The 27403-nt window shown below is 46.9% G+C and overlaps 1 protein-coding gene and 1 pseudogene across 9 annotated transcripts in view; one reads left to right on the top strand and one right to left on the bottom strand.

Moving 5' to 3' along the window:
- The window catches only part of LOC736669 (uncharacterized), a 188406-nt gene that overhangs the window by 86010 nt on the left and 74993 nt on the right, over positions 1 to 27403 (bottom strand). For 3 of the 9 annotated variants that reach the window (XR_010159417.1, XR_010159418.1, XR_010159415.1), the window contains exon 3: positions 26995 to 27266. The exons of 1 other annotated variant lie outside the window; for it this stretch is intronic. The gene's annotated coding sequence lies outside the window, so the exon portion shown is untranslated. Of the gene's footprint in view, positions 1 to 18143; positions 24912 to 26994; positions 27267 to 27403 lie in introns of those variants that run through there. 5 more of the 9 variants (XR_010159416.1, XR_008536632.2, XR_010159420.1 and 2 more) reach the window with 3 other exon arrangements.
- On the top strand, positions 6925 to 10541 carry LOC134810818 (endogenous retrovirus group K member 6 Env polyprotein-like; annotated as a pseudogene).

Below are 27403 nucleotides of genomic sequence, written 5' to 3'. Positions count from 1 at the left end.
AAAGAATGGTAGACTCTAGCTGGGCGCAGGGGCTCACACCTGTAATTCCAGCACTTTGGGAGGCTGAGGCAGGTGGATCACTTGAGCCCAGGAGTTCAAGACCAGGCCTGGCCAACATGGTGAAACCCCATCTCTACTAAAAATACAAAAATTAGCTGGGCTTGGTGGTACATGCCCAGTAGTCCCAGCTTCTGGGGAGGCTGAGGCAGAGGTTGCAGTGAGCTGAGATCGTGCCACTGCACTCCAGCAGACTGGGCAACAGAGCCCAGTCTCAAAAAAAAACACAAAGACAAAACTAAACAAAAAAAAAAACAAAAAACAAAAAATGCGCACACACAAAAAAACAAAGGTAGACTCCAATAGGAAAAATTCACTCAAAAGCAACTCAAATAATTATTCAGTGAACCCAGTTCTATCTCAGTTCTTTATTATATATATAAACTTATTCTGTCCAGATTCCCTAGTTTTCTTTTTCTTATCTTTTTTGTTTTGAGACAGGACCTCACTCTGTCACCCAGGCTGGAGTATAGTGGCACAATCATGGCTCACTGCAGCCTCAACCTCCTGGGCTGAAGTAGTTTCCCACCTCAGCCTCCCAAGTAACTGCGACTACAGGTGCATGCCACCATGCTCAGCACCTTTTTGCATTTTTTCTAGAAACGGGGTCTCACTATGTGGGCCAGGCTGGTCTTGAACTCCTGGACTCAAGAAGTCCACCTGCCTCAACCTCCCAAAGTGCCAAGATTACAAGCATGAGCCACTGCATCTGGCTGATTCCTTAGTTTTCTTTTTCTCTTTGCCCATTGCCTGGATTCCATAAGCAGAAGGAAAACCCAGGGGCTGACTTTGTAGGCAAGACTCTTTCCTCTTTAAAACGTAAATTGGCTCAAGTGGTACCAAAACTGAAACATGTTTATAACTTAACATCTTTTCTTCCTACCCCTTCAATCTCTGGAGCAATGAGAAAAGGCACTGGGCTCTTTATTTGTGTAGGGAAAAGAAAGAGAGATCAGACTGTCACTGTATCTATGTAGAAAGGGAAGACATAAGAGACTCCATTTTGAAAAAGATCTATACTTTAAACAATTGCTTTGCAGAGATATTGTTCATTTGTAGCTTTGCCCCAGACACTTTGCCCCAACCACTTTGACCCAACTTGGAGTTCACAAAAACATGTGTTGTATAAAATCAAGGTTTAAGGGATCTAGGGCTGTGCAGGACGTGCCTTGTTAACCAAATGTTTACAAGCAGTATACTTGGTAAAAGTCATTGCCATTCTCTAGTCTCAATAAACCAGGGGCACAATACACTGTGGAAAGCCGCAGGGACCTCTGCCCTTGAAAGCAGGGTATTGTTCAAGGTTTCTCCCCATGTGATAATCTGAAATATGGCCTCGTGGGATGAGAAAGACCTGACTGTCCCCCAGCCCGATACCCATAAAAGGTCTGTGGTGAGGTGAGTTAGGAAAAGAGGAAAGCCTCTTGCAGTTGAGATGGAGGAAGGCCACTGTCTCCTGCCTGCCCGTGGGAACTCAAAGTCTCGGTGTAAAACCCGATTGTACATTTGTTCAACTCTGAGATAGGAGAAAAGCTGCCCAGTGATGGGAGGCGAGACATGTTTGCAGTAATGCTGCCTTGTTATTCTTTACTCCACTGAGATGTTTGGGTGGAGAGAAACATAAATCTGGCTTATGTACATGTCCAGTCATAGTACCTTCCCTTAAACTTAATTATGATATAGATTCTTTTGCTCACATGCTTTTTGTTGACCTCCTTATTATCACCCTGTTCTCCTAGTATATTCCTTTTTGCTGAAATAATGAAAATCATAATCAATAAAAACTGAGGGAACTCTGAGGCCGATGCCTGTGCATGTCCTTGGTGTGCTTAGTGCCGGTCCCCTGGACCCACTGCTGTTTCTCTATACTTTGTCTCTGTGTCTTATTTCTTTTCTCCGTCTCTCATCCCACCTGACTAGAAATACCCTCAGGTGTGGAGGGGCAGACCACCCCTTCATCTGGAGCCCAGCGTGGGGCCCTTCTCTAGGGTGAAGGTACGCTAAGAACGTGAGCATTGAGGACAGCGGACGAGAGATTCCCGAGTACGTCCACAGTCAGCCTTGCGGTTAGCTTGTGCGCTGGGAGGAATCCAGGGTAACAATGGGGCAAACTGAAAGTAAATATGCTTCTTATCTCAGCTTCATTAAAATTCTCTTAAGAAGAGGTAGAGTTAAAGCTTCTACAGAAAATCTAGTTACGCTATTTCAAACAATAGAACAATTCCACCCATGGTTTCCAGAAAAGGGAACTTTAGATTTGAAAGATTGGGAAAAAATTGGCAAAGAACTAAAACAAGCAATTAGGGAAGGTAAAATCATCCCACTTACAGTATGGAATGATTGGGCCACTATTAAAGCAACTTTAGAACCATTTCAAATAGAAGAAGATAGCGTTTCAGTCTTTGATGCCCCTGAAAGCTGTGTAATAGATTGTGAAGAAGAGGCAGAAACAGAGTTTAAGAAAGGAATGGAAAGTTCACATTGTAAAAATGCAGTAGAGCCTGTACTGGCTTGGTCAATGCAGAATGTTGACTATAATCAATTACAGGAGGTAATATATCCTGAATCATCAAAATTGGGGGAAGGAGGTCCAGAATTATTTGGGCCATCAGAGTTTAGACCACGATGGCCACCAACTCTTTCTCCCGCGGTTCAGATGCCTGTGATGTCACAATCTCAAATGCCAATCCAGGCACAGTATCCGCAATACCAGCCAGTAGAAAATAAAACCCGACCATCGGTAGTTTATCACCACCAGCCGCCAGCCGAATTTCACTATCCGCCGTCTCCAGAGGTTCAGTATGGATCTCAGGCAGTGCGTCCTGTGCCAAACAGCAAGGCACTATATCAACAACCCACGGCGATGGCGTTTGATCTTACAGTACCACCTAGTGGACAAGAATGTGCACTGCATGAGACCACTGCTACAACCAGAAAACAGAGAGATCTTGAGGCATGGCAATATCCGGTAATGTTACAACCGATGACGGCCGGGAAAGGGAGTCACGCAGGAGCGTCTGTCTGAACTGAGACTAGATATGAATCTCTCACCATAAAAATTTTAAAAGATATGAAGGAAGGAGTTAAACAATATGGACTTAACTCTCCTTATATGAGAACATTATTAGATTCCATTGCTCGTGGAAATAGACTTATTCCTTATGATTGGGAAATTTTGGCTAAATCTTCCCTTTCACCCTCTCCGTAACTACAGTTTAAAACCTGGTGGATTGATGGGGTACAAGAACAGGTACGAAAAAATCAGGCTACTAATCCTGTTGCTTATATAGATGCAGACCAATTGCTAGGAACAGGTCCAAACTGGGGCACTATTAACCAACAATCAGTAATGAAAATGAGGCTATTGAACAACTAAGGGCTATTTGCCTCAGGGCCTGGGAAAAGATTCAGGACCCAGGAACCTCATGCCCTTCTTTTAGTTTAATCAGACAAGGCTCTAAAGAGCCATATCCAGACTTTGTGGCAAGGTTGCAAGATGCAGCTCAAAAATCCATTGCATGTAACGCCCGAAAAGTTATTGTAGAAATAATGGCTTATCCAAACGCAAATCCAGAGTGTCAATCAGCCATAAAGCTATTAAGAGGAAAGGTTTCAGCAGGAGTTGATGTAATTACAGAATATATGAAGGCTTGTGATGGGACTGGAGGAGCTATGCATAAGGCAATGCTATTGGCTCAAGCAATTACAGGGGTTGCTTTAGGAGGACAAGTTAAAACATTTGGGGGAAAATGTTATAATTGTGGTCAAATCGGTCATCTAAAAAAGAATTGCCCAGGCTTAAATAAACAGAGCAAAAAAAAAAAAAAAAAAAAAAAAAAAAAAAAAAAAAAAAAAAAAGAGCCACCTGGCCTGTGTCCAAGATGTGGAAAAGGAAAACATCGGGCTAAGGCATGTCGTTCTAAATTTGATAAAAATGGACAACCCTTGTCGGGAAACGGCAAGAGGGGCCAGCCCCAGGCCCCGCAACAAAGTGGGGCATTCCCGATTCAGCCATTTGTTCCTCAGGGTTTTCAGGGACAACCCCCAGAGTAAATACCACCATTTCAGGGAATCAGCCAATTAGAATACGACAATTATCCCCTGCCACAGCAGGCAGTGCTGAAGTAGATTTATGTTCTACTCAAATGATTTCTTTACTCCGTGGAGAGCCCACGCAAAAGATTCCTAAAGGGGTATATGGCCTGCTGCCACAAGGGATGGTAGGCCTTATTTTAGGAAGATCTAGTCTAAATTTGAAAGGAGTTCAAATTCATACTGGGGTAATTGACTCAGATTATAAAGGGGAAATTCAGTTAGTGATCAGCTCTACCGTTCCCTGGAGTGCCAATCCAGGTGATAGAATTGCTCAATTACTGCTCTTGCCTTATATTAAAATTGGGGATAGCAAAACAGAAAGAACAGGAGGGTTTGGAAGTACCAACACTGCTGGAAAAGCTGTTTATTGGGCTAGTCAGCTCTCAGAGAATAGACCTGTGTGTACAGTTACTATTCAGGGAAAACAGTTTGAAGGATTAGTGGATACTGGGGCTGATGTTTCTATCATTGCCTTAAATCAATGGCCAAAAAATTGGCCTAAACAAAAGCCTTTTACAGGACTTGTTGGTGTGGGCACTGCCTCAGAAGTGTATCAAAGTGCCAGGATTTTACATTGTCTAGGACCTGATAATTAAGAGAGTACATTTCAGCCTATGATTACTTCTATTCCAATTAATTTATGGGGCCGAGACTTATTCGAACAGTGGCATGCAGAGATTACTATTCCAATCTCTCTATACAGCCCCACGAGTCAAAAAATCATGACTAAAATGGGATATCTCCCTGGCAAAGGACTAGGGAAAAATGGAGAAGGCATTAAAGTTCCATTTGAGGCTAAGGGAAATCCAGAAAGAAAAGGACTAGGATATCCTTTTTAGGGGTGGCCACTGTAGAGCCTCCAAAACCCATTTCATTAACTTGGAAAACAGAAAAGCCTGTATGGGTAAATCAGTGGCCACTACCAAAACAAAAGCTGGAGGCCTTACACTTATTGGCAAAATAACAATTAGAAAAGGGACATATTGAGCATTCATTTTCGCCTTGGAATTCTCCTATGTTTGTAATTCAGAAAAAATCAGGCAGATGGCACATGCTAACTGATTTAAGAGCCGTTAATGCAGTAATTAAACCCATGGGGTCTCTCCAACCTGGGCTGCCCTCTCCAGCCATGATCCCTGAAGATTGGCCTTTAATTATAATTGATCTGAAGGATTGCTTTTTTACCATTCCTCTGGCAAAACAGGATTTTGAAAAATTGGCTTTCACTTTACCAGACATAAATAATAAAGAACCAGCCACTAGATTTCAGTGGAAAGTGTTGCCTCAGGGAATGCTTAATAGTCCAATTATTTGTCAGACTTTTGTAGCTCAAGTTCTTCAACCAGTTAGAGACAAGTTTTCAGACTGTTATGTCATTCATTATGTTGATGATATTTTGTGTGCTGCAGAAACAAGAGACAAATTAATTCACTGTTACACATTTCTGCAGACAGAGGTTGCAAACGCAGGCCTGACAATAGCATCTGATAAGATTCAGACCTCCACTCCTTTTCATTATTTGGGAATGCAGGTAGAGGAGAGAAAAATTGAACCACAAAAAGTAGAAATAAGAAAAGACACATTAAGAACATTAAATGACTTCCAAAATTGCTAGGAGATATTAATTGGATTCAGCCAACTCTAGACATCCCTAGTTATGCCATGTCAAATTTGTTCTCTATCTTAAGAGGGGATCCAGACTTAAATAGTAAAAGAATATTAACTCCAGAGGCAACTAAAGAAATAGAATTAGTTGAAGAAAAATTTCAGTCAGCAAAAGTAAATAGAAATAGAATAGATCACTTAGCCCCACTCCAACTTTTAATTTTTGCTACTGCACATTCTCCAACAGGCATTATTGTTCAAAATACAGATCTTGTGGAGTGGTCATTCCTTCCTCACAGTACAGTTAAGACTTTTACATTGTACTTAGATCAAATGGCTACATTAATTGGTCAGGCAAGACTATGAATAGTAAAATTGTGTGGAAATGACCCAGATAAAAATCATTGTTTCTTTAAACAAGGAACAGGTTACACAAGTCTTTATCAATTCTGGTGCAGGGCAGATTGGTCTTGCTGATTTTGTGGGAATTATTGATAATCATTACCCAAAAGCAAAAATCTTCCAGTTTTTGAAATTGACAACTTGGATTTTACCTAAAATTACAGAGAAAAACCTCTATAAAATGCTCTGACGGTGTTTACTGATGGTTCCAGCAATGGAAAAGTGGCTTACACTGGGCCAAAAGAACAAGTCATTGAAACTCAATATCACTCAGCTCAAAGAACAGAATTGGTTGCTGTCATTTCAGTGTTACAAGATTTTAATCAGCCTATTAACATTGTTTCAGATTCTGCATATGTAGTACAGGCTACAAAGGATGTTGAGACAGCCCTAATCAAATATAGTATGGATGATCAGTTAAATCAGCTGTTTAAATTGTTACAACAAGCTAAGAAAAAGAAATTTCCCATTTTATATTGCTCACATCCGAGCACATACTAATTTACCAGGGCCTTTAACTAAGGCAAATCAACAAGCTGACTTGCTAGTATCATCTGCCTTCATGGAAGCACAAGAACTTCAGGCCCTGACTCATGTAAATGCAACAGGATTAAAAAACAAATTTGATATCACATGGAAACAACCAAAAAATGTTGTACAACATTGTGCTCAGTGTCAAGTCTTACACCTGCCCGCTCAAGAGGCAGCAGTTAATCCTAGAGGTTTGTGTCCTGATGCATTATGGCAAATGGATGTCACACATGTACCTTCATTTGGAAAATTGTCATTTGTCCATGCGACAGTTGATACTTATTCACATTTCATATGGGCAACCTGCCAGACAGGAGAAAGTACTTCCCATGTTAAAAGACATTTATTATCTTGTTTTGCAGTCATGGGATTTCCAGAAAAAATTGAAACAGATAATGGGTCAGGATACTGTAGTAAAGCATTTCGAAAATCCTTAAATCAGTGGAAAATTACACATACAACAGGAATCCCTAATTTCCAAGGACAGGCCATAATTGAAAGAACTAATAGAACACTCAAAGCTCAATTGGTTAAACAAAAAAAGGAAAAAGTAAGGAGTATAACACTCCCCAGATGCAACTTAATCTAGCACTCTATACTTTAAATTTTTTAAATATATATAGAAATCAGACCACTACTTCTGCAGAACAACATTTTACTGGTAAAAAAGAACAGCCCACATGAGGGAAAACTGATTTGGTGGAAAGACAACAAAAATAAAACATGGGAAATAGGTAAGGTGATAACATGGGGGGGAGGTTTTGCTTGTGTTTCACCAGGAGAAAATCAGCTTCCTCTTTGGGTACCCACTAGACATTTGAAGTTCTACAATGAACCCATCAGAGGTGCAAGGGAAGGCTCCTCCGCAGAGACAGAGAACACGCAATCGAACATCATCGACTCGCAGGGTGAACAAAATGGTGATATCAGAAGAACAGATGAAGTTGCCATCCACCAAGAAAGTGGGGCCGCCGACCTGGGCCCAGCTAAAGAAGCTCACACAGTTAGCTGAAAAAAGCCTGGAAAACACAAGGGTAACACAAACTCCAGAGAATATGCTGCTTGCAGCTTTAATGATTGTATCAACGGTGGTAAGTCTCCCTATGTCTTCAGGAGCGGCTACAGCTAACTATACTTACTGGGCCTATGTGCCTTTCCCACCCTTAATTCGAGCAGTCACTTGGATAGATAATCCTATTGAAGTATATGTTAATAACAGTGCATGGGTACCAGGCCCCACAGATGACCGTGGCCCTGCCCAACCTGAAGAAGAAGGAATGATGATAAACATTTCCATTGGGTATCATTATCCTCCTATTTGCCTGGGAAAAGCACCAGGATGCTTAATGCCTACAAACCAAAATTGGTTGGTAGAAGTACCTACTGTCAGGGACACCAGTAAATTTACTTATCGTATGATAAGTGGAATGTCACTCGGGTCACAAATGAATAATTTACAGAATTCTTCCTATCAAAGATCATTAAAATTTAGGCCTAAAGGGAAACCATGCCCCAAGGAAATTCCAAAAGAATCAAAAGACCCAGAAGTCTTAGTTTGGGAAGAATGTGTGGCTGATACTGCAGTGGTACTACAAAACAATAAATTTGGAACTATTATAGACTAGGCCCCTTGAGGCCAATTATATGATGACTGTATGGGCCAGATCCACTCATGTTCACAGGCTCCATCTGTCTGGCCCACTAATCCGGCCTATGATAGTGATTTAACTAAAAGGCTAGACCAGGTTTATAGAAGGCTAGAATCACCCTATCCATGGAAATGGGGTGAAAAGAGGATTTCATCACCCTGACCAAAGTTAGTTAGTCCTGTTGTTGGTCCTGAACACCCAGAATTATGGAAGCTCACTGTGGCCTCGTACAACATTAGAATTTGGTCTGGTAATCAAGTTATGGGAACAAGAAGTCATAAGCCATATTATACTATTAACCTAAATTACAATCTGAAAATTCCTTTGCAAAGTTGTGTAAAACCCCCTTATATGCTAGTTGTAGGAAACATAGCTATTAAGCCAGATTCCCAAACTACAACCAGTGAAAACTGTAGATTGTTTACTTGCATTGATTCAACTTTTGATTGGCAGAATGGTATTCTGTTAGTAAGGGCAAGAAAAGGCGTGTGGATCCCTGTGTCCAAGGATCGACCGTGGGAGGCTTCTCCATCTGTACATATGTTAAGTATTAAAAGGAGTTCTAACTAGATCTAAAAGATTCATTTTTACTTTCATTGCAGTGATTATGGGTCTTATTGCAGTCACAGCTACTGCTGCGCCTGCTGGAATTGCTTTACACTCCTCTGTTCAAACTGCAGAATGTGTGAATAATTGGCAAAACAATTCCTCAAAATTGTGGAATTGTGAGACTCAAACAGATCAAAAATTGGCAAATCAAATTAATGATCTTAGACAAACTGTTATTTGGATGGGAGATAGGCTCATGAGCTTGGAATATCTTTTTCAGTTACAGTGTGACTGGAATACGTCAGATTTTTGTATTACACCTCGAGCTTATAATGAATCTGAACATCACTGGGACATGGTTAGACGTCATCTACAAGGAAGAGAAGATAATCTTACCTTACACATTTCTAAATTGAAAGAACAAATTTTTGAAACATCAAAAGCCCAGTTAAATCTGGTGTCAGAAATGGAGGCAATGGTAAAAGCTGTTGATAGCCTCACAAATCTTAACCCTGTCACTTGGGTTAAAACCACTGGAAATTCCACTATTGCAAATTTTGTATTAATTCTTGTATGTCTGTCCTCTCTATTGTTAGTCTACAGGTGTATCCAGCAGCTCCGGAGAGACAGTGACCAGCGAGAAGGGGCCATGATGACCATGGCGGTTTTGTCAAAAAGAAAAGGGGAAATGTAGGGAAAAGAGAGAGATCAGGTTGTCACTGTGTCTATGTAGAAAGGGAAGACATAAGAGACTCCATTTTGAAAAAGACCTGTACTTTAACAATTGCTTTGCTGAGACGTTGTTCATTTGTATCTTTGCCCCAGCCACTTTGATCCAACTTGGAGTTCACAAAAACATGTGTTGTATAAAATCGAGGTTTAAGGGATCTAGAGCTGTGCAGGACGTGCCTTGTTAATCAAATGTTTACCAGCAGTATACTTGGTAAAAGTCATTGCCATTCTCTAGTCTCAATAAACCAGGGGCACAATGCACCGGGGAAAGCCGCAGGGACCTCTGCCCTTGAAAGCAGGGCATTGTCCAAGGTTTCTCCCCATGTGATAGTCTGAAATATGGCCTCGTGGGATGAGAAAGACCTGACTGTCCCCCAGCCTGACACCCGTAATGGGTCTGTGCTGAGGTGGATTAGTAAAAGAGGAAAGCCTCTTGCAGTTGAGATGGAGGAAGGCCACTGTCTCCTGCTTCCCCTGGGAACTGAATGTCTTGGTGTAAAACCTGATTGTACATTTGTTCACCTCTGAGCTAGGAGAAAAGCTGCCCTGTGGCGGGAGGTGAGACATGTTTGCAGTAATGCTGCCTTGTTATTCTTTACTCCACTGAGATGTTTGGGTGGAGAGAAACATAAATCTGGCCTACGTGTACGTCCAGTCATAGTACCTTCCCTTGAACTTAATTATGATATAGATTCCTTTGCTCACATGTTTTTTGTTGACCTTCTCCTTATTATCACCCTGCTCTCCTATTACATTCCTTTTTGCTGAAATAATGAAAATCATAATCAATAAAAACTGAGAGAACTCGGAGGCCAGTGCCCGTGCAGGTCCTGGTGTGCTGAGTGCCAGTCCCCTGGACCCTCTGTTGTTTCCCTATACTTTGTCTCTGTGTCTTATTTCTTTTCTCCGTCTCTCATCCCACCCGACTAGAAATACCCACAGGTGTGGAGGGGCAGGCCACCCCTTCAATTGGGTGACACATAGCCTGTGGCCTCAAAGAACACTGACACCCCGGTAACATCCATTCGAAGAGCTTCTCCGTACCTCCCCTCCTTTATCCCCAAGGTCTCTGGGTCAGAGATCACTGAGTCATTCACAACATGATGTTTAACACCGAGATGCTCTGGAATTGCTCCGTCAAGACGACTCAGAAGAAGACCCAGTGCTGAGACAATCGTGTTCTCTCTCTCTCTGGATCACCACCCAGAGACAAGGACTGCCAGAGACCCTGGCTTCCCCGGCTGCTGCCTCCCATTCCTGCGCCTGTGGGATGAGAGTTCAAAGCTGTGTGATCTTGACCAAGTTACTTACCCTCTCTAAGCATGTTTCCCTAAATGTGAAATAGGATGATGGTGATGTGTTTATTTCACAGATTTGATAGGAGGATTAAATGAGAGATGCATCAAAAGCAGTGGGCACAGGGTCAATGCTCAGTGAGCTTTCTCTTTTCTTATCAATAGACAGGTCTCCATGAGGACAGAGACTGGCTTCATCTCGACTGTAGCCTCAGGGCTGGCCACTGTGTCTGCACCCAGCAGGACTTCAGTCAATATCTGTTTAGACACTAACCACAGACTTAGGCATAAAAGCCCTTTGGAAGAAAGTTGACCATTTCATGCACCTTCAGACTATGAAGAGCAATGATGACAACTTTAGCTCGAGAGGGTCTCAGTGCCCATTCATCACCACTATGAAAAGGCAGAAACCAGAGCTGTGTGTTTAACTCCCAGCCCCAAAACCTGTTGGCTTTGCTTTATCACTATGAGCTTCCAATGCCATCCCTTTAGAATGGGACCTCTCTCTTCTTCCCCAAGGCACCAGCCTTCACCCCAGACCTCTCCTTATTAGCTGGTTCCTCCTGTCTGTACTCTGAGCCCATGCTGTGCTAGTCAGATAGCAACATGGGAGAATACAGCAGCCCAGAATGCAGGCTGCAGAGTTAGATCCCCAGAACAGGATCTCAGCCGGCTCCATCCTTCCTCAGCTGGGCGACTGTGGCTATTGGCTTCCTCTCTGTGCCTCAGTTGCTCCATCTGTGAAATGACGATTGTCATAGTCCCTGCTTCAAAGAGTCACTGGGAGGATTAACTGAGAAAATGCAGGGAAGGTGCTTGGAACTAAATGCTCAAAAAAAGTCCATCTGGCCAGGCACGGTGTCTCACGCCTGTAATCCCAGCACTTCAGGAGACCGAGGCAGGTGGATCACTTGAGGTCAGCAATTCAAGACCAGCCTGGTCAACATGGCAAAACCCCGACTCTACTAAAAATACAAAAATTAGCCAGGCATGGTGGCAGGCACCTGTAATCCCAACTACTTGGGAGGCTGAGGCATGAGAATCTCTTGAACCTGGGAGGCAGAGGTTGCAGTGAGCCGAGATGGTGCCACTGCACTCCAGCATGGGCAAGAAGAGCAAAACTCTGTCTCAAAAAAGAAAAAAAGTCCATCATTCTTATTAATGGAGGACAAGTCATCTCAGTGCCTCTTTGGCTGATCAGTACCCTCAAAGCTAGTGTTATCCAATAGACCAGAGGTCCCCATCCCCCAGACCACAGACCAGTAGCGGTCTGTGGCCTGTTAAGAACTGGGCTGCACAGAAGGAGGTGAGCAGTGAGCTAATGAGTGAAACTTCATCTGTATTTACAGCTGCTCCTCACCGCTAGCGTTACCACCTGAGCTCTGTCTCCTGTCAGATCAGCAGTGGCATTAGATTCTGATAGGAGCACCAATCCTATTGTGATCTGCATGTGCAAGGGATCTAGGTTGTGTGCTCCTTATGAGAATCTAACCCCTGATGATCTGTCACTGTCTCCCACCACCCGGAGATGGGATTATCTAGTTGCAGGAAAACAAGCTCAGGGCTCCCACTGATTCTACATTATGGTGAGTTGTATAATGATTTCATTATATACTATAATGTTCTTAACAATAGAAATAAAGTATACAATAAATGTAATGCACTTGAATCATACTGAAACTTCCCCCCAAAAATACATGGAAACTGGTCCTTGGTGCTAAAAAAAATTGGGGAGCACTGCAATAGACTATTCAGTCACGGTCCAATCAAACATTCTGCAATGGCGGGCTTGCTCTACTCTGCAATGTCCAACATGGGAGCTGCTAGCCACCCACATGGGCTGTTGAGCCCTTGAAATGTGGCTGGTGAGAATGAAGAACTGAATTTTCAATTTTCTCTTAACTAATTTTTTTTTTTTTTTTTTTTTTTTGAGACAGAGTCTCACTCTATCCTCCAGGCTGGAGTGCAGTGGTGCAATCTCGTCTCACTGCAACCTCCATCTCCCGGGTTCAAGCAATTCTCCTGCCTGAGCCTCCTGAGTAGCCAGGATTACAGGAACCCGCCATCATGCCCGGCTAATTTTTGTATTTTTGTAGAGACGAGATTTCACCATGTTGGCCAGGCTGATCTTGAACGCCTGACCTCAGGTGATCTGCCCAACTTGGCCTCCCAAACTGCTGGGATTACAGGTGTGTCACCATCCCCGCCCTTAATTCATTTCTAAATCACAAAATCTAAACAACAAGTGGCTAGGAGCTACCATAGTGTACAAGGCAGCTGTAGAATCACAGGAAATTGTCAATGACCCTGTCCTGCTTCAAGTTGACTTTTCCCCCTCATGGTGACACTCTAGATTCTTTCCTCTCACATTTTTTAGACTTTCAGGATTAGACCATGAAAATAAGTTCTGTCCTTCCAAGAAAATAACGTTCATTACACTTACTGTATACCAGGCTGATTTCAGGGCTTTACAGGTATTAATTTACAACAACTCTGAGGCAGGAGCTGTGATTATGCCCATTTAACAGATGACAAAACTGAGGCACAAAGCAGTGCTGGAACTTCTCAAAGTCACACAGGTAGCAGGAGGCAGAGCTCGGATTTGAACTCACTTTGGGTTCAGCAACTCACAGCTCTCATCTATGACATAATATTACTTCTGTGGTCAAAACACTGAGACCTGGATTTCACAGGAATCTTGTGCTTGCCTGGCTGCTAGGGAGGTTTTCCTCATCTTCCTTATCTCACGGTTCAAAACCCAGGGCCTCCATGCTCTTGCTATGGTGGCCGTTCACTGGCAGGAGGCTTCTGGGAAAGTTCTTCTTTTCTGTCATTTTTCTTATTCCTGTTTTTTTTGTCTCATTGGTGTTTATCTGCAGAACTTTGTTTCCTTCTGCTCAATTCATAATCAGAGTGCTTTTCCTCCTGGCTCAATTCATAAGTATTTGTGCAAAAAGAGGTTGGCGCAGAGCCAGGTGACTGACGACACCCGGCTCGTCTGGCAAGTGGATATCAAATTGTTGTATCTCATTCTGCCATTCACAGCTCTTGCTATGGGGCTGGGTCATCTGCCAGCTCTCCAAGGAGCTGGCGGGAAACCGCTGCAATCAGAGCGAACCCACGGCCCGGGTGAGCTCGCCTCCGCACAGCACTCCAGCTGGCCCCCAGTGCCTTTTGGGGACACATCTCCATTGCCAGGCAGGGCTGTGGGAGGGCCGCCTGCCTCCTGTCCATCACAGGGAAAACCTACCCTTATCCCGCGTCCCTTCCAGGCAGCCTGTGTGGAGATTGCTGCGTTCACCTTTAATATGGCTAAAATGTTTTCCTTTAAAGACAACAATGCTGCCAGAACCCATCAAGACACCCAGGAACTGATGTGCCTTGGCAGATGATGCTGGAAAGATGGGATTCCCGGCAGCCTTTGCATCTGTTGCTCACAGCCCACGAGCATCTCCACCGTCCAGCAGGTCAGGGCACGGTCTCTCTCTCTCTCTCTCTCTCTCACGGTCTCTCTCACGGTCTCTCTCACAGTCTGTCTCTCTGACGGTCAGGGCAGAAAGAGAGAGAGTCCATCTGGAGCAGACTCGGATTTTTTTTTTTTTCCACAGTCATCTCTTCTTGTTTCCTCACAGGTCACATACAAATTCAGGGAGAGTTAGTATGAAGCACACAATGGAAATCTGGGCTCCAACATCTGCAAACTGATGCTTTATGGACTTCAGTTGGCCATATTGGTTCCAACAATTTCAGCCAATGTTTAAAAAACTTATAGCAGTTAAAATTTTAGTGTTTCAACAAGCCATTTCCTATCTTTCATTCTGAAGATCGATTTTTTAAGTCTTTTTTTTTTAACAGTATAGGGGGTACAAATTCAGCTTCTGTCCAATGAAATACAGAAAAGGATATCACTTTTGTATTAGTTCAGGCTGCTATACCAAAGAACCATAGATAGGCAGCATATAGACAACAGGACTTAATTTCTCATACCTCCAGAGGTTCAAATTTGAAATCAGGGTGTCAGCATGGTTGAGATCTGGTGATGACTCGCTTCTGAATTTCAGCCTGCACACTTCAGGTTTTACCCTCATTTTGCAGGAGGATGAGAGCTCTCTGCGGTTTCTTTTTTTTTTTTTTTTTTCTTTTTTATTGATCATTCTTGGGTGTTTCTCGCAGAGGGGGATTTGGCAGGGTCACAGGACAATAGTGGAGGGAAGGTCAGCAGATAAACAAGTGAACAAAGTTCTCTGGTTTTCCTAGGCAGAGGATCCTGCGGCCTTCCGCAGTGTTTGTGTCCCTGCGTACTTGAGATTAAGGAGTGGTGATGACTCTTAACGAACATGCTGCCTTCAAGCATCTGTTTAACAAAGCACATCTTGCACCGCCCTTAATCCATTCAACCCTGAGTGGATACAGCACATGTTTCAGAGAGCACAGGGTTGGGGGTAAGGTCACAGATCAACAGGATCCCAAGGCAGAAGAATTTTTCTTAGTACAGAACAAAATGAAAAGTCTCCCATGTCTACCTCTTTCTACACAGACACTGCAACCATCCGATTTCTCAATCTTTTCCCCACCTTTCCCCCCTTTCTATTCCACAAAACCGCCATTGTCTTCATGGCCCATTCTCAATGAGCTGTTGAGTACACCTCCCAGATGGGGTGGTGGCCGGGCAGAGGAGCTCCTCACTTCCCAGTAGGGGCGGCCGGGCAGAAGCGCCCCTCACCTCCCGGACGGGGCGGCTGGCCGGGCGGGGGGCTGACCCCCCCCACCTCCCTCCCCGACGGGGCGGCTGGCCCGGTGGGGGGCTGACCCCCCCACCTCCCTCCCGGAGGGGGCGGCTGGCCGGGCAGAGGGGCTCCTCACTTCCCGGTAGGGGCGGCCGGGCAGAGGCGCCCCTCACCTCCCGGACAGGGCGGCTGGCCGGGCGGGGGGCTGATCCCCCCACCTCCCTCCCGGACGGGGCGGCTGGCCGGGCGGGGGGCTGACCCCCCCACCTCCCTCCCGGACGGGGCGGCTGGCCGGGCGGGGGGCTGACCCCCCCACCTCCCTCCCGGACGGGGCGGCTGGCCGGGCGGGGGGCTGACCCCCCCACCTCCCTCCCGGACGGGGCGGCTGGCCGGGCGGGGGGCTGACCCCCCCACCTCCCTCCCGGACGGGGCGGCTGGCCGGGCGGGGGGCTGACCCCCCCATCTCCCTCCCGGACGGGGCGGCTGGCCGGGCAGAGGGGCTCCTCACTTCCCAGAAGGGGCGGCCGGGCAGAGGCGCCCCTCACCTCCCAGATGGGGCGGCTGGCCAGGCGGGGGGCTGACCCCCCCACCTCCCTCCCAGACAGAGCGGCTGGCCGGGCAGAGGGGCTCCTCACTTCCCAGTAGGGGCGGCCGGGCAGAGGCACCCCCCCCACCTCCTGGACAGGGCGGCTGGCCGGGCAGGGGGCTGACCCCCCCACCTCCCTCCCGGACTGGGCGGCTGGCCGGGCAGCGGGGCTCCTCACTTCCCAGTAGGGGCGGCCGGGCAGAGGCACCCCTCGCCTCCCGGACGGGGCGGCTGGCCAGGCGGGGGGCTGACCCCCCCACCTCCCTCCCGGACGAGGCGGCTGGCCGGGCAGAGGTGCTCCTCACTTCCCGGTAGGGGCGGCCGGGCAGAGGTGCCCCTCACCTCCCGGACGGGGCGGCTGGCCGGGCGGGGGGCTGACCCCCCCACCTCCCTCCCAGACGAGGAGGGAGGACGCTCCTCACTTCTCAGACGGGGTGGCTGCCGGGCGGAGGGGCTCCTCACTTCTCAGACGGGGCGGCTGCCGGGCGGAGGGGCTCCTCACTTCTCAGACGGGGCGGTTGCCAGGCAGAGGGTCTCCTCACTTCTCAGACAGGGCGGCCGGGCAGAGACACTCCTCACATCCCGGACGGGGCGGCAGGGCAGAGGTGCTCCCCACATCTCAGACGATGGGAGGCTGGGCAGAGACGCTCCTCACTTCCCAGATGTGATGGCGGCCGGGAAGAGGCGCTCCTCACTTCCTAGATGGGATGGCGGCCGGGCAGAGACGCTCCTCACTTTCCAGACTGGGCAGCCAGGCAGAGGGGCTCCTCACATCCCAGACGATGGGCAGTCAGGCGGAGACGCTCCTCACTTCCTAGATGGGATGGCGGCCGGGCAGAGACGCTCCTCACTTTCCAGACTGGGCAGCCAGGCAGAGGGGCTCCTCACATCCCAGACGATGGGCGGTCAGGCGGAGACGCTCCTCACTTCCCAGACGGGGTGGCTGCCAGGCAGAGGCTGCAATCTCGGCACTTAGGGAGGCCAAGGCAGGCGGCTGGGAGGTGGTTGTAGCGAGCCGAGATCACGGCACTGCACTCCAGCCTGGGCGCCATTGAGCACTGAGTTAACGAGACTCCGTCTGCAATCCTGGCACCTCGGGAGGCCGAGGCTGGCGGATCACTCGCGGTTAGGAGCTGGAGACCAGCCCAGCCGACACATCGAAACCCCGTCTCCACCAAAAAAATACGAAAACCAGTCAGGCGTGGCGGCGCGCGCCTGCAATCGCAGGCACTCGGCAGGCTGAGGCAGGAGAATCGGGCAGGGAGGTTGCAGTGAGCTGAGATGGCAGCAGTACCGTCCAGCTTCGGCTCGGCATCAGAGGGAGACCGTGGAAAGAGGGGAGAGGGGAGAGGGGGGAGGGGGGAGGGGAGAGGGGAGAGGGGAGAGGGGAGAGGGGAGAGGGGAGAGGGGAGAGGGGAGAGGGGAGAGGGGAGAGGGGAGAGGGAGCTCTATCTACCACACAGTCCTTCTCTGAATATGAGTCGGTCCCCAGCATTCCAGACTCGGATTTTAAATGAGTGTCCCTGATAATTTAACATGATCGATGGCTCACGTATTTCACCAAGTTCAGGAGTCCCAGTTCTCAGAGAGAAGCAGCCAGCCATGACTGTAAGACCTGAGCAAACCGTACAAATCAGACAGCAGGTCTCACCCCTCCCCAGAGAGCTCCAGAGAGTATCAAAGAGTGAAACAGCAGAGGGATGGTCTGGGTGGGGTCATCGTGGCTGGCAAGGGTCTGTGACAGCACCTTGTTAGGCTACTCCCAAGAGGAAATTTGGAGAGAGGGTGGGAGGGCAGCTCTCAGTGCAAGCTATGTCTCCTGGAAAGTAACTTCCAAACTTTGGAGGATTGTGAGCAAGATGGAACCAGCAACTTCTACCTAAAAGAATGTTCATAGCAAGATAACTCATCCTAATATTGGTCCAAGCTAGGTCTTTATTGTGCATCATAAGGCTCTGAGAATAACAATGTAACCTCCAAAAGGGCTGCGGGCTTTGAGGAATCTCAGGCAACTCGCTTCCTTCTGCTCAGTGACTCCCCCGGAGCACAGTAAATCAAGGAAACACTTAGAGCCAAGCTTGAGTTCTGAATTTCAAATACAGGGAGTCCATCTCTTTCTACCCAATTGTTCCCTAGATGAGTAACTAATTCCTTCCCCTTAACTGCACATACTTCCTTCCAAAGCACAAGAGCGATGGGCTGTCCATGAGCCTCCCCAAAATATGTGCACCTTGTGACATAAATTCTGTCACCGAAAGAGACCAGACAAAATGTAAAACCAAAGTGGAGGCTTTCCTTGAATTATAGCTTCTAAAGAGTTTTGGACCCTCTACAAAACCCAAGAGTTAGGAATTGCCTGTAAGAAGCACCAGCTCTTGTTTTAAAGAGGCAATTTAAGAATAATAGCCGTGCTGATGCCACACTACGCTAAGGGAGAATAATGAACCTAATAAAACTAGCGATTTTTCAATTGCTTTTGCTGCTGGAAACACTGATTATGCTAATTAAAGGGTAGAATAGTAAATAGCCACTCTTTTGCATCCAATTAAGTGTTCAAATTATTTCTCAGAAGTATTTGTTGAAAATAGCACTTCTGATAATCATGGGTCCCAAATAAACAGAGTCAAATGTGGTGTGGTACATGAGTGTGTGTGTGTACACACATGTGTGTTTCTGGAGACCATTTTATGGAGATCCCGCATAGCTCCCCAAATTCCTATCAGACCAAATAAGAAAAATAACAGTTTCCTAAGACTACAGCTTGGGATATCTTTGGAAAAGCTGTGTATTGAGAATACAGCATATGGAAACTATTTCACGTTGGCAATATCTGTGATTTAACATTGCAAACATTAGAAATACAACTGGTTCTTCAGAGCCACCTAAGTCCCTCATAATGACAATATTAGCTTCTTCTAAATAATAAATTAGCCAGTCAAACTATGGTCTACAGCATGTTAGAAGTTTCATCCTTCTAGTCAATGTCACATTTCAAGGCAAAGTCGAATTATATGTACGTTAAAAAAAGTGCTGTCACTGAAAATTGAGAATTATGTCTAATGCCAATCAGAAATGGAATAAATAAGTATTAAAGGATTTGCAAGTTAAAGCAACCATAGAAATGTTATCATCAGGAAGGAAAATGTATTACCTGCAGAGGTTACAGAAAAGACGCTAGAACCCAGAAGAGAAAGAATCTCTGTAAATATTTCCATTAAATTAATCAAGAGTGGCTGGGTACGGTGGCTCATGCCTGTAGTCCCAGGACTTTGGGAGCCCAAAGCAGGTGGATCACAAGGTCAGGAGTTCGAGACCAGCCTGGCCAACATGGTGAAACCCTGTCTCTATTAAAAATACAAAACATTAGCCGGGCGTGGTGGCATGCACCTGTAATCCCAGCTACCCAGGAGGCTGAGGCAGGAGAATTGCTTTAATCCAGAAGGCCGAGGTTGCAGCAAGCGGAGACCACATCATTGCACTCCAGCCTGGGTGACAGATCATGGCTCCATTTTGAAAAAAAAAGAAAGCAACAAAGAAAGAAAGAAAGTTAATCTGGGTGAAAATAGGATGAGTTTTTCACCCACAAAGGGAGATGAGATTCATGCATTCTTTCAACATGCATTCCATCAATAGTGAGCACCTGCTCTGAGCTAGGCCCATTCTAGATCCCAGGAAATGGGTAACCAACCAGACATGGCCCCTGATTTGGAGCTCACATTTTAGAGCAGCTAAATGGACAGTAAACAAGTAAGCAAATTAAGATCTTCTTAAATTGGGGGAAGTTCTTTAGAGAAGCACTTCCATAAAGCTCAATCGCATCATAGACTATGACTGCCAGGGGGTAGGGAAGGTAATATCTCACCTGCTTGTGGACAGCAGAGCTTCTGACGCCTTGCAAAGTATTTAGTACCAACATTTCTGTCTTAGGTCAAGTTCCCTAAAAGCAGATCCTGAGGCAGGGATTGAGTGCATGTAATTCATTCAGGAAGAACTCTCAGGAGATAGGAGTAAAGAAAACAGGATATGACAGGGAAGGAGCTAAGTGAGATGTGGTCTCAGTTGGAGACTGGCTCCAGTCTGATCTCACAGGGAGCTCCAGAGTGTGAACTGCACCACCATGTTATCCCAGCCTAAGGTCTTTTGTTCTCCTGTGTCAGCCGGTCCCTGGCCCAGGGCTGCAGACTCCCTTGGGGCCCCAGCAGACTGGAGGAGAAGGAGCATGGTCTGTGGTCTACTCTTGGTTGTGCACACCCACCCACCTCTTCCCCAGCTGACACTGCTGGAGGACGAGAGGGAGAGATGTCATCTCCTCCTATGGCAACCTGTGTGATGGCAATGGCCCTTTTCCTGTTGGGCATAATCTGCTGCCGTCTCTTGCTGTCTGAAGCCTGACACAGAAGGGTGAAGGTCACCAGGTTCCACTGACAGGGGTCTTTGTCTCAAGCAGCAACCATAGGACCGAGGGTCCCTTGCAAGATTCAGCCACATTTCATGACTGTCTGCAACACACCCCATGCCTCTGATGGAAGGGACACAATGCCCCATGCTGCACTCATTTCTGCCAGACTGGGGTCCCTGATCTCAATTTCCCTCTGCAGTCCCCATCTCTGGGGTCTGCAGACACATTTCAGATCCCTCCTTAGTACCTCCCAGGAGGCAGAAGCCAGAGGAAATAATCCTTGTCCCAATGCACCTGACCATGCCACCTCACTGCATGCTCTTTCTCCCTCTCCAGGAAAAATCAAGCTTGTTGAATACTTACCAATATGTCCACATGCATTTAGTCCCCATAACCACTTATTGGGGCAGCATTACCATCCCCAAGTTACAGACGAGGAAACTGAGGAGAGCATTTATATAACATGCATCTAAGTGGTGAACAAACGATCTAACCAGGCAGTGCGGCACCAGAGCACACATTTTTGTTATTCAGAGAGATGGGGTCTCTCTCTGTCCCTCAAACTGGAGTGCAGTGGCCTGATCATAGCTCACTGCAGCCTTGAACTCCCAAGCTCCAGCAATCTTCCCGCCTTAGCCTACCGAGTAGCTGGGACTAGAGGCATTCACCACCAACCCAGCTAATTTTTAAAAAATATTTTTCTAGAGATAGGGTCTGATCCCAAACTCCTGAATTCCAGCGATCCTCCTGCCTCAGCCTCCCAAAGTGCAGGGATTGCAGTTGTGAGCCACCGCACCCAGCCCAGAGCACACTTTTTTTTTTTTTTTTTTTGAGATGGAGTCTCACTCTGTCGCCCAGGCTGGAGTACAGTGGCAAAATCTCGTCCCAGAGCACACTTTTAACCACCATATCATTCTGCCTCTGGGTAGGTTAGTCAAGCTCTGTAGCTGATCAGATGTCTGTAGAGAGAAAGAGACATCAGTCTCCACTTCTTCCAAACACCCCCAAATTTTACAAGTGATTTTCTCAGATCCCTCAGCATCAGGAATGGGGATGAGCAGGACATCCTGTCCCCTTCCCAACAGCCCAGCAGATATCCCAAGATTACATCTCATTGGCTCTGACTAGGACATGAGCCCAAAGCTGAACCAGTTGCTGTAGCCATGGCATGCAGCATCCTCGGTCCTCTGGCCAGGCCAGAGCTACATCCCACCTCTGGATCCTCAGGTTGAGTCAATACATCTTGAACCAGGCACGAACTGAAGCTCAAGGGGGAGTCAGAGTAATGTGACCCTGCCACCAGGAAGTGGGGGCTGAGCAGGCAAGCATTCATCACCCACTGCACACACCAGGGAAGGCTTGTGGTGGCTTAGTCCCACCTGGGGGCAAAGAAAAGAGTGCCTGCTCCACGCCAAAATGTGATGCCCAACACTATATCTTAAAGCTAGCTGGCTTTGTAATCCCAGCTACTTGGGAGGCTGAGGCAGGAGAACCACTTCAATCCAGGAGGCGGAGGTTGCAGTGAGCCAAGATCACGCCATTGCGCTCCAGCCTGGGTGAGAAGAGAGAAATTCTGTCTTCAAAAATAAAAAATAAAAAAATAAAAATAAAAAGCTAGCCTGCTTAATCCTCACAAAGATGCCATCTACTTTTTGGCATCCTACAGGTAGAAACATTGAAACACTGAGACACTGGGAGATTTAAAAACTCACCACCAGCCAGGCACGGTGTCTCATGCCTGTAATCTCAGCACTTTGAGAGGCTGAGGCAGGAGAATTACTTGTGCCCAGGAGTTCAGGACCAGCCTGGGCAAATTAGTGAGACCTCATCTCTACAAATATTAAACAAAACAAAAATTAGGGCTAGACGCGGTGGCTCACACATGTAATCCCAGCACTTTGGGAGGCCAAGGCAAGTGGATCACTTCAGCCCAGGGATTCGAAACCAGCCTGGCCAACACGACAAAACTCTGTCTCAACTAAAAATACAAAACTTAGCTGGGCATAGTGGCACATGTCTATAATCCCAGCTATTGGGAGGCTGAGGCACAAGAATTGCTTCAACCCAGGAGTCAGAGTTTGCAGTGAGCTGAGATTGTGCCACTGCACTCCAAACTAGGTGACAGAGTGAGACCGCGTCTCAAAAAAAAAAAAAAAAAAAAAAAAAAATAGGTATGGTGGCACATGCTTGTGGCCCCAGCTACTCAAGAGGCTGAGGTGGCAGGATCAGTTAAGCCCAGGAGTTCAAGGGTGCAATGAGCTATGATTGTACCCCTGCACCACTATATATAAATATATATATGTATCTATATATACACACATATATATACATGTATATAAGTGTGTATATATATACACACACATATATATACATGTATATGTGTATATGTGTGTGTATATATATATGTGTATATATATAAAAAACACACATGCACAAATTCACCACCACCAACTCAGAAATTACCGTCTCCCTCTATTCTAAGGAATTATTTTTCATTTTGCCATCTCTGAAGTTGGAATATACCTTACAATCCCTGGAATGTCACGGTCTCGTTGGCAACATTTTTCTGCTTAGTAGCGCATAAAATAATAGCACATCTTGTAACTAACAGTGTTGTAGATGCTATGAGATCCTGGGGAAGCCCAGAATCCTAACTCCACCCTGTCTGACTCCAAAGACCACATATTTCCTATGCCTTTGGAATAGGGCACAGATGTAGACAAGTCGAGCTTTGTTGATTGTGAGAAAGGTATGATAAATGGCCCTGATGGAATTTTCTTCTTGTACTTGCAGGGGAACAAAGTGGCATCATTCCACTATTCCAGGGGTGGTGCTAAATACGAGGGTGAGGCTGTCAAGCGGACCCTGGTGGAGTCCTACACTCACCCAAACAGCAACGAGACAGAGCGGAGGGAGAACATCGATACCGTCATGAACTGGTTCACCAAGGAAGACTATGACTTTGTGACTCTGTGCTACAGAGAGCCAGATAACATGGGACATCGATTCGGGCCACAGGCAGAGAACAGGAAGTTGATGATTCAGCAAATCGACAGGACCATCGGGTATCTGGTGGGAGCCACTGAGAAGCACAGCCTGCAGAGCACCTCAGCGTCATCATCACATGAGACCGTGGGATGACCACCGTGAAGAAGAGACCCAATGTCAACAAGATCCCCTTGTCCAACTACATCAAGTTCAGGGACTTGGTCAAGTTTGATATTGTGGGCTACGGTGGCTTTGGGATGCCCCTGCCCAAATTGGGGCAAGAGGAAGCCCTTTACCAGTCACTGAAGAATGCATACCCTCACCTCCACATCTACAAGAAGGAGGAGTTTCCAGAACACTTCCATCTCGCTAAACATGACCGGGTTCTGCCAATCGTGATGTATGCCAACTCTGGTTACAGTATCAATGGGGTAAGTTCATTCTAAAATGAATAAAGTCACCTTGGATCTAGGAGACAACCATTAGGGAAGGGTGGTTCTGCAAAAATCAAACATAAGTGCACAGCCGGGCACTGTGGCTCACGCCTATAATCCCAGCACCTTGGGAGGCTGAGGCAGGTGTATCACCTGAGGTCAGGAGTTTGAGACCAGCCTGGCCAACATGGTGAATCCCCATCTCTACTAAAAATACAAAAATTAGCCGGGTGTGGTGGCACGCATCTGTAGTTCCAGATACTCTGGAGGCTGAGGCAGGAGAATCGCTTGAACCTTGGAGGCAGAGGTTGCAGTGAGCCAAGATCATGATACTGCACTCCAGTCTGGGAAACAGAGTGAGACCCTGTCTCAAAAAAAAAAAATATAATATAATATAATAAAACAAAACAAAACAAAATAAAATAAAATAAAATAAGTGCACACACTACGAGTTGTAGCCCACAGGGTCCTAAATGTTCCCCACCCCCCGCCCAACCAATGCTGCCCCAAATTACCGTTATACAAGATTAATGACCAACTCAACTTTACAAGGCTGATTTAAAAATACAAATAAGACTGGCCATGGTGGTTCACAACTGTAAACTCAGTGTTTTGGTAGGCCAACACAGGAGGATTGCTTAAGGCCAGGAGTTCAAGACCAGCCCGGGCAACATAGGGAGACCCCATCTCTACAAAAAACAAACAAATAAATAAATAGCCAGATATAGCGATGCATGCCTGTAGTCCCAGCTTCTCAGGAGGCTGAGGTGGCAGGATTTCTTGAGCCCAGGAGGTCAAGGCTGCACTAAGCTGTGATTGCACTACTGCACTCCAGCATGAGCAACAGAGCAAGACCCTGTCTCTAAAAAATAAATAAACAAATAATAAAACATAAACACCAACTTCATTATTCAAAATTGTGCATTGCGCTTCACTAAACATTGAGTAGCAGTTCTTTCATTTTTGTCTTCCCAACAACCCTATAAAATAGATGCTCTTACTTCCACCATTTTAAAGAAGAAATCAAAACCTAGAGAGAAGTGACTTGAAATTAAAAATGTAAGGTTGGGCTGCGTGCAGTGGCTCACACCTGTAATCCCAGCACTTTAGGAGGCTAACGTAGGTAGATTGCTTGAGCCCAGGATTTTGAGACTAGCCTAGGCAACACAGTGAAACACCATTTCTACAAAAAATGCAAAAAATGTAACTGGGCGTAGTGGCATGTGCCTGTGGTCCCAGCAACTCAGGAGGCTGAGGTGGGAGAACTGCTTGAGCCCGGGGGTGTGGAGTCTGCAGTGAGTCATGATCATACCACTGTGAGATAGGAGGCAGGACTTGACTCCACAGGCAGGGCTTGGACACCAGACCAAATTGAGGACTACCTAAAACAGGGCTGGGGCAGAAGCAGCTTTCCATCAGACATGCCCACCAGTGTGCCATGTGAGTTTACTATTGCCAATGCAGCACCCGGGAGTTACTGCCCCTTTCCATGGCAATGACCGAATGACTCAAAAGTTTCTACCCATTTTCTTGAAATTCCTGCATAAACTGCCCTTTAATCTGCATGCAATTAAAAGTGGGTATAAATGTGATTGCAAACTCTCTGTCGCTACTCTCTGCCTCCAGGGTAGCCCTGCCCTACAGGAGCAGTCACAGGGCTGTAATGCTGCCTCTTTAATAAAGCTGTTTTCTTCTAAACCTCCGGCTTGCCCTTGAATTCTTTCCTGGGTAAAGACAAGAACCCTCACGTGCTATTGAGAGGTGACAGCATGCTGGCAGCCCTCGAGCTCTCTCTCGGCGCCTCCTCTGCCTGGGCTCCCACTTTGGTAGCACTTGAGGAGCCCTTCAGCCCACCGCTGCACTGTGGAAGCCCCTTCTTGGGCTGGCCGAAGCTGGAGCCGGCTCCCTCAGCTTGCGGGGAGGTGTAGAGGGAGAGGTGCGGGCAGGAACCGGGGCTAGGCACGGCGCTTGCGGGCCAGCATGAGTTCCGGGTGGGCATGGGCTTACGGGGCCCCGCACTCGGAGTGGCCCGCTGGCTGCACTGGATCCAGGCAGTGGGGGGCTTAGCACCTGGGCCAGAAGCTGCTTTGCTCAATTTCTCACCAGGCCTTAGCTGCTTCCCTGCAAGGCAGGGCTCAGGACATGCAGCCCGCCATGCCTGAGCCTCCCCCAAACCCGCTGTGGGCTCCTGCATGGACTGAGCCTCCCCGATGAGTGCCGAGCCTCCCCTATGAGCACCGCCCCCTGCTCCAGAGCGCCCAGTCCCATTGAGCACCCAAGGGCTGAGGAGTGCCAGCACAGGACATGGGACTGGCAGGCAGCCCCACCTGCGGCCCCCGTGTGGGATCCACTTGGTGAAGCCAGCTGGGCTCCTGAGTCTGGTGAGGACTTTGAGAACCTTTATGTCTAGCTAAGGGATTGTAAATACACCAATTGGCACTCTGTACCTAGCTCAATGTTTGTAAACACACCAATCAGCACCCTGTGCCTAGCTCAGGGTTTGTGAATGCACCAATCGACACTCTGTATCTAGCTTATCTAGTAGAGACTTGGAAAACTTTTGTCTATCTCAGGGATTGTAAATGCACCAATCAGCACCCTGTCAAAACAGACCAATCTGCTCTATGTAAAACAGACCAATCGGCTCTCTGTAAAATGGACCAATCAGCAGGATGTGGGTGGGGCCAGATAAGGGAATAAAAGCAGGCTGCCCCAGCCAGCAGTGGCAACCCACTGGGGTCCCTTTCCACGCTGTGGAAGCTTTGTTCTTTTGCTCTTTGCAATAAATCTTGCTGCTGCTCACTCTTTGGGTCCACACTGCCTTTATGAGCTGTAACACTCACCTCGAAGGTCTGCAGCTTCACTCCTGAAGCCAGCGAGACTATGAACCCACTGGGAGGAACAAACAACTTCAGACGCGCCACCTTAAGAGCTGTAACACTCACCTTGAAGGTCTGCAGCTTCACTCCTGAAGCCAGCGAGACCACAAAACCACCAGAAGGAAGAAACTCTGAACACATCCGAGCATCAGAAGGAACAAACTCTGGACACGCCGCCTTTAAGAACTGTGACACTCACCGCGAGGGTCCGCGGCTTCTTTCTTGAAGTCAGTGAGACCAAGAACCCAACAGTTCCGAACACACTATGCTCCACTTCGGGGCTCCCCTGCCCTGCGTCAACTGCACTCTGGCCTGGGTGGCAGAGAGAGAGACCCTAACTTTAAAAAAAGAAAGAAATGTAAGGTTAAGTGCTGCCCCCAAGCCTGAGTGGATGATCATTATACAGAGTACACGAAGATCACCAAAAATGTCACGACAGAGGCCCCCTGCCGCTGGTTCTCATTTGCCCATATCA

Source organism: Pan troglodytes, chromosome 7, assembly GCF_028858775.2.
Source record: "Pan troglodytes isolate AG18354 chromosome 7, NHGRI_mPanTro3-v2.0_pri, whole genome shotgun sequence".
Classification (NCBI taxonomy): Eukaryota; Metazoa; Chordata; class Mammalia; order Primates; family Hominidae; genus Pan; species Pan troglodytes.
Note: the sequence above shows the minus strand (reverse complement) of the source record. Positions and strands in the feature narration are given on the sequence as shown.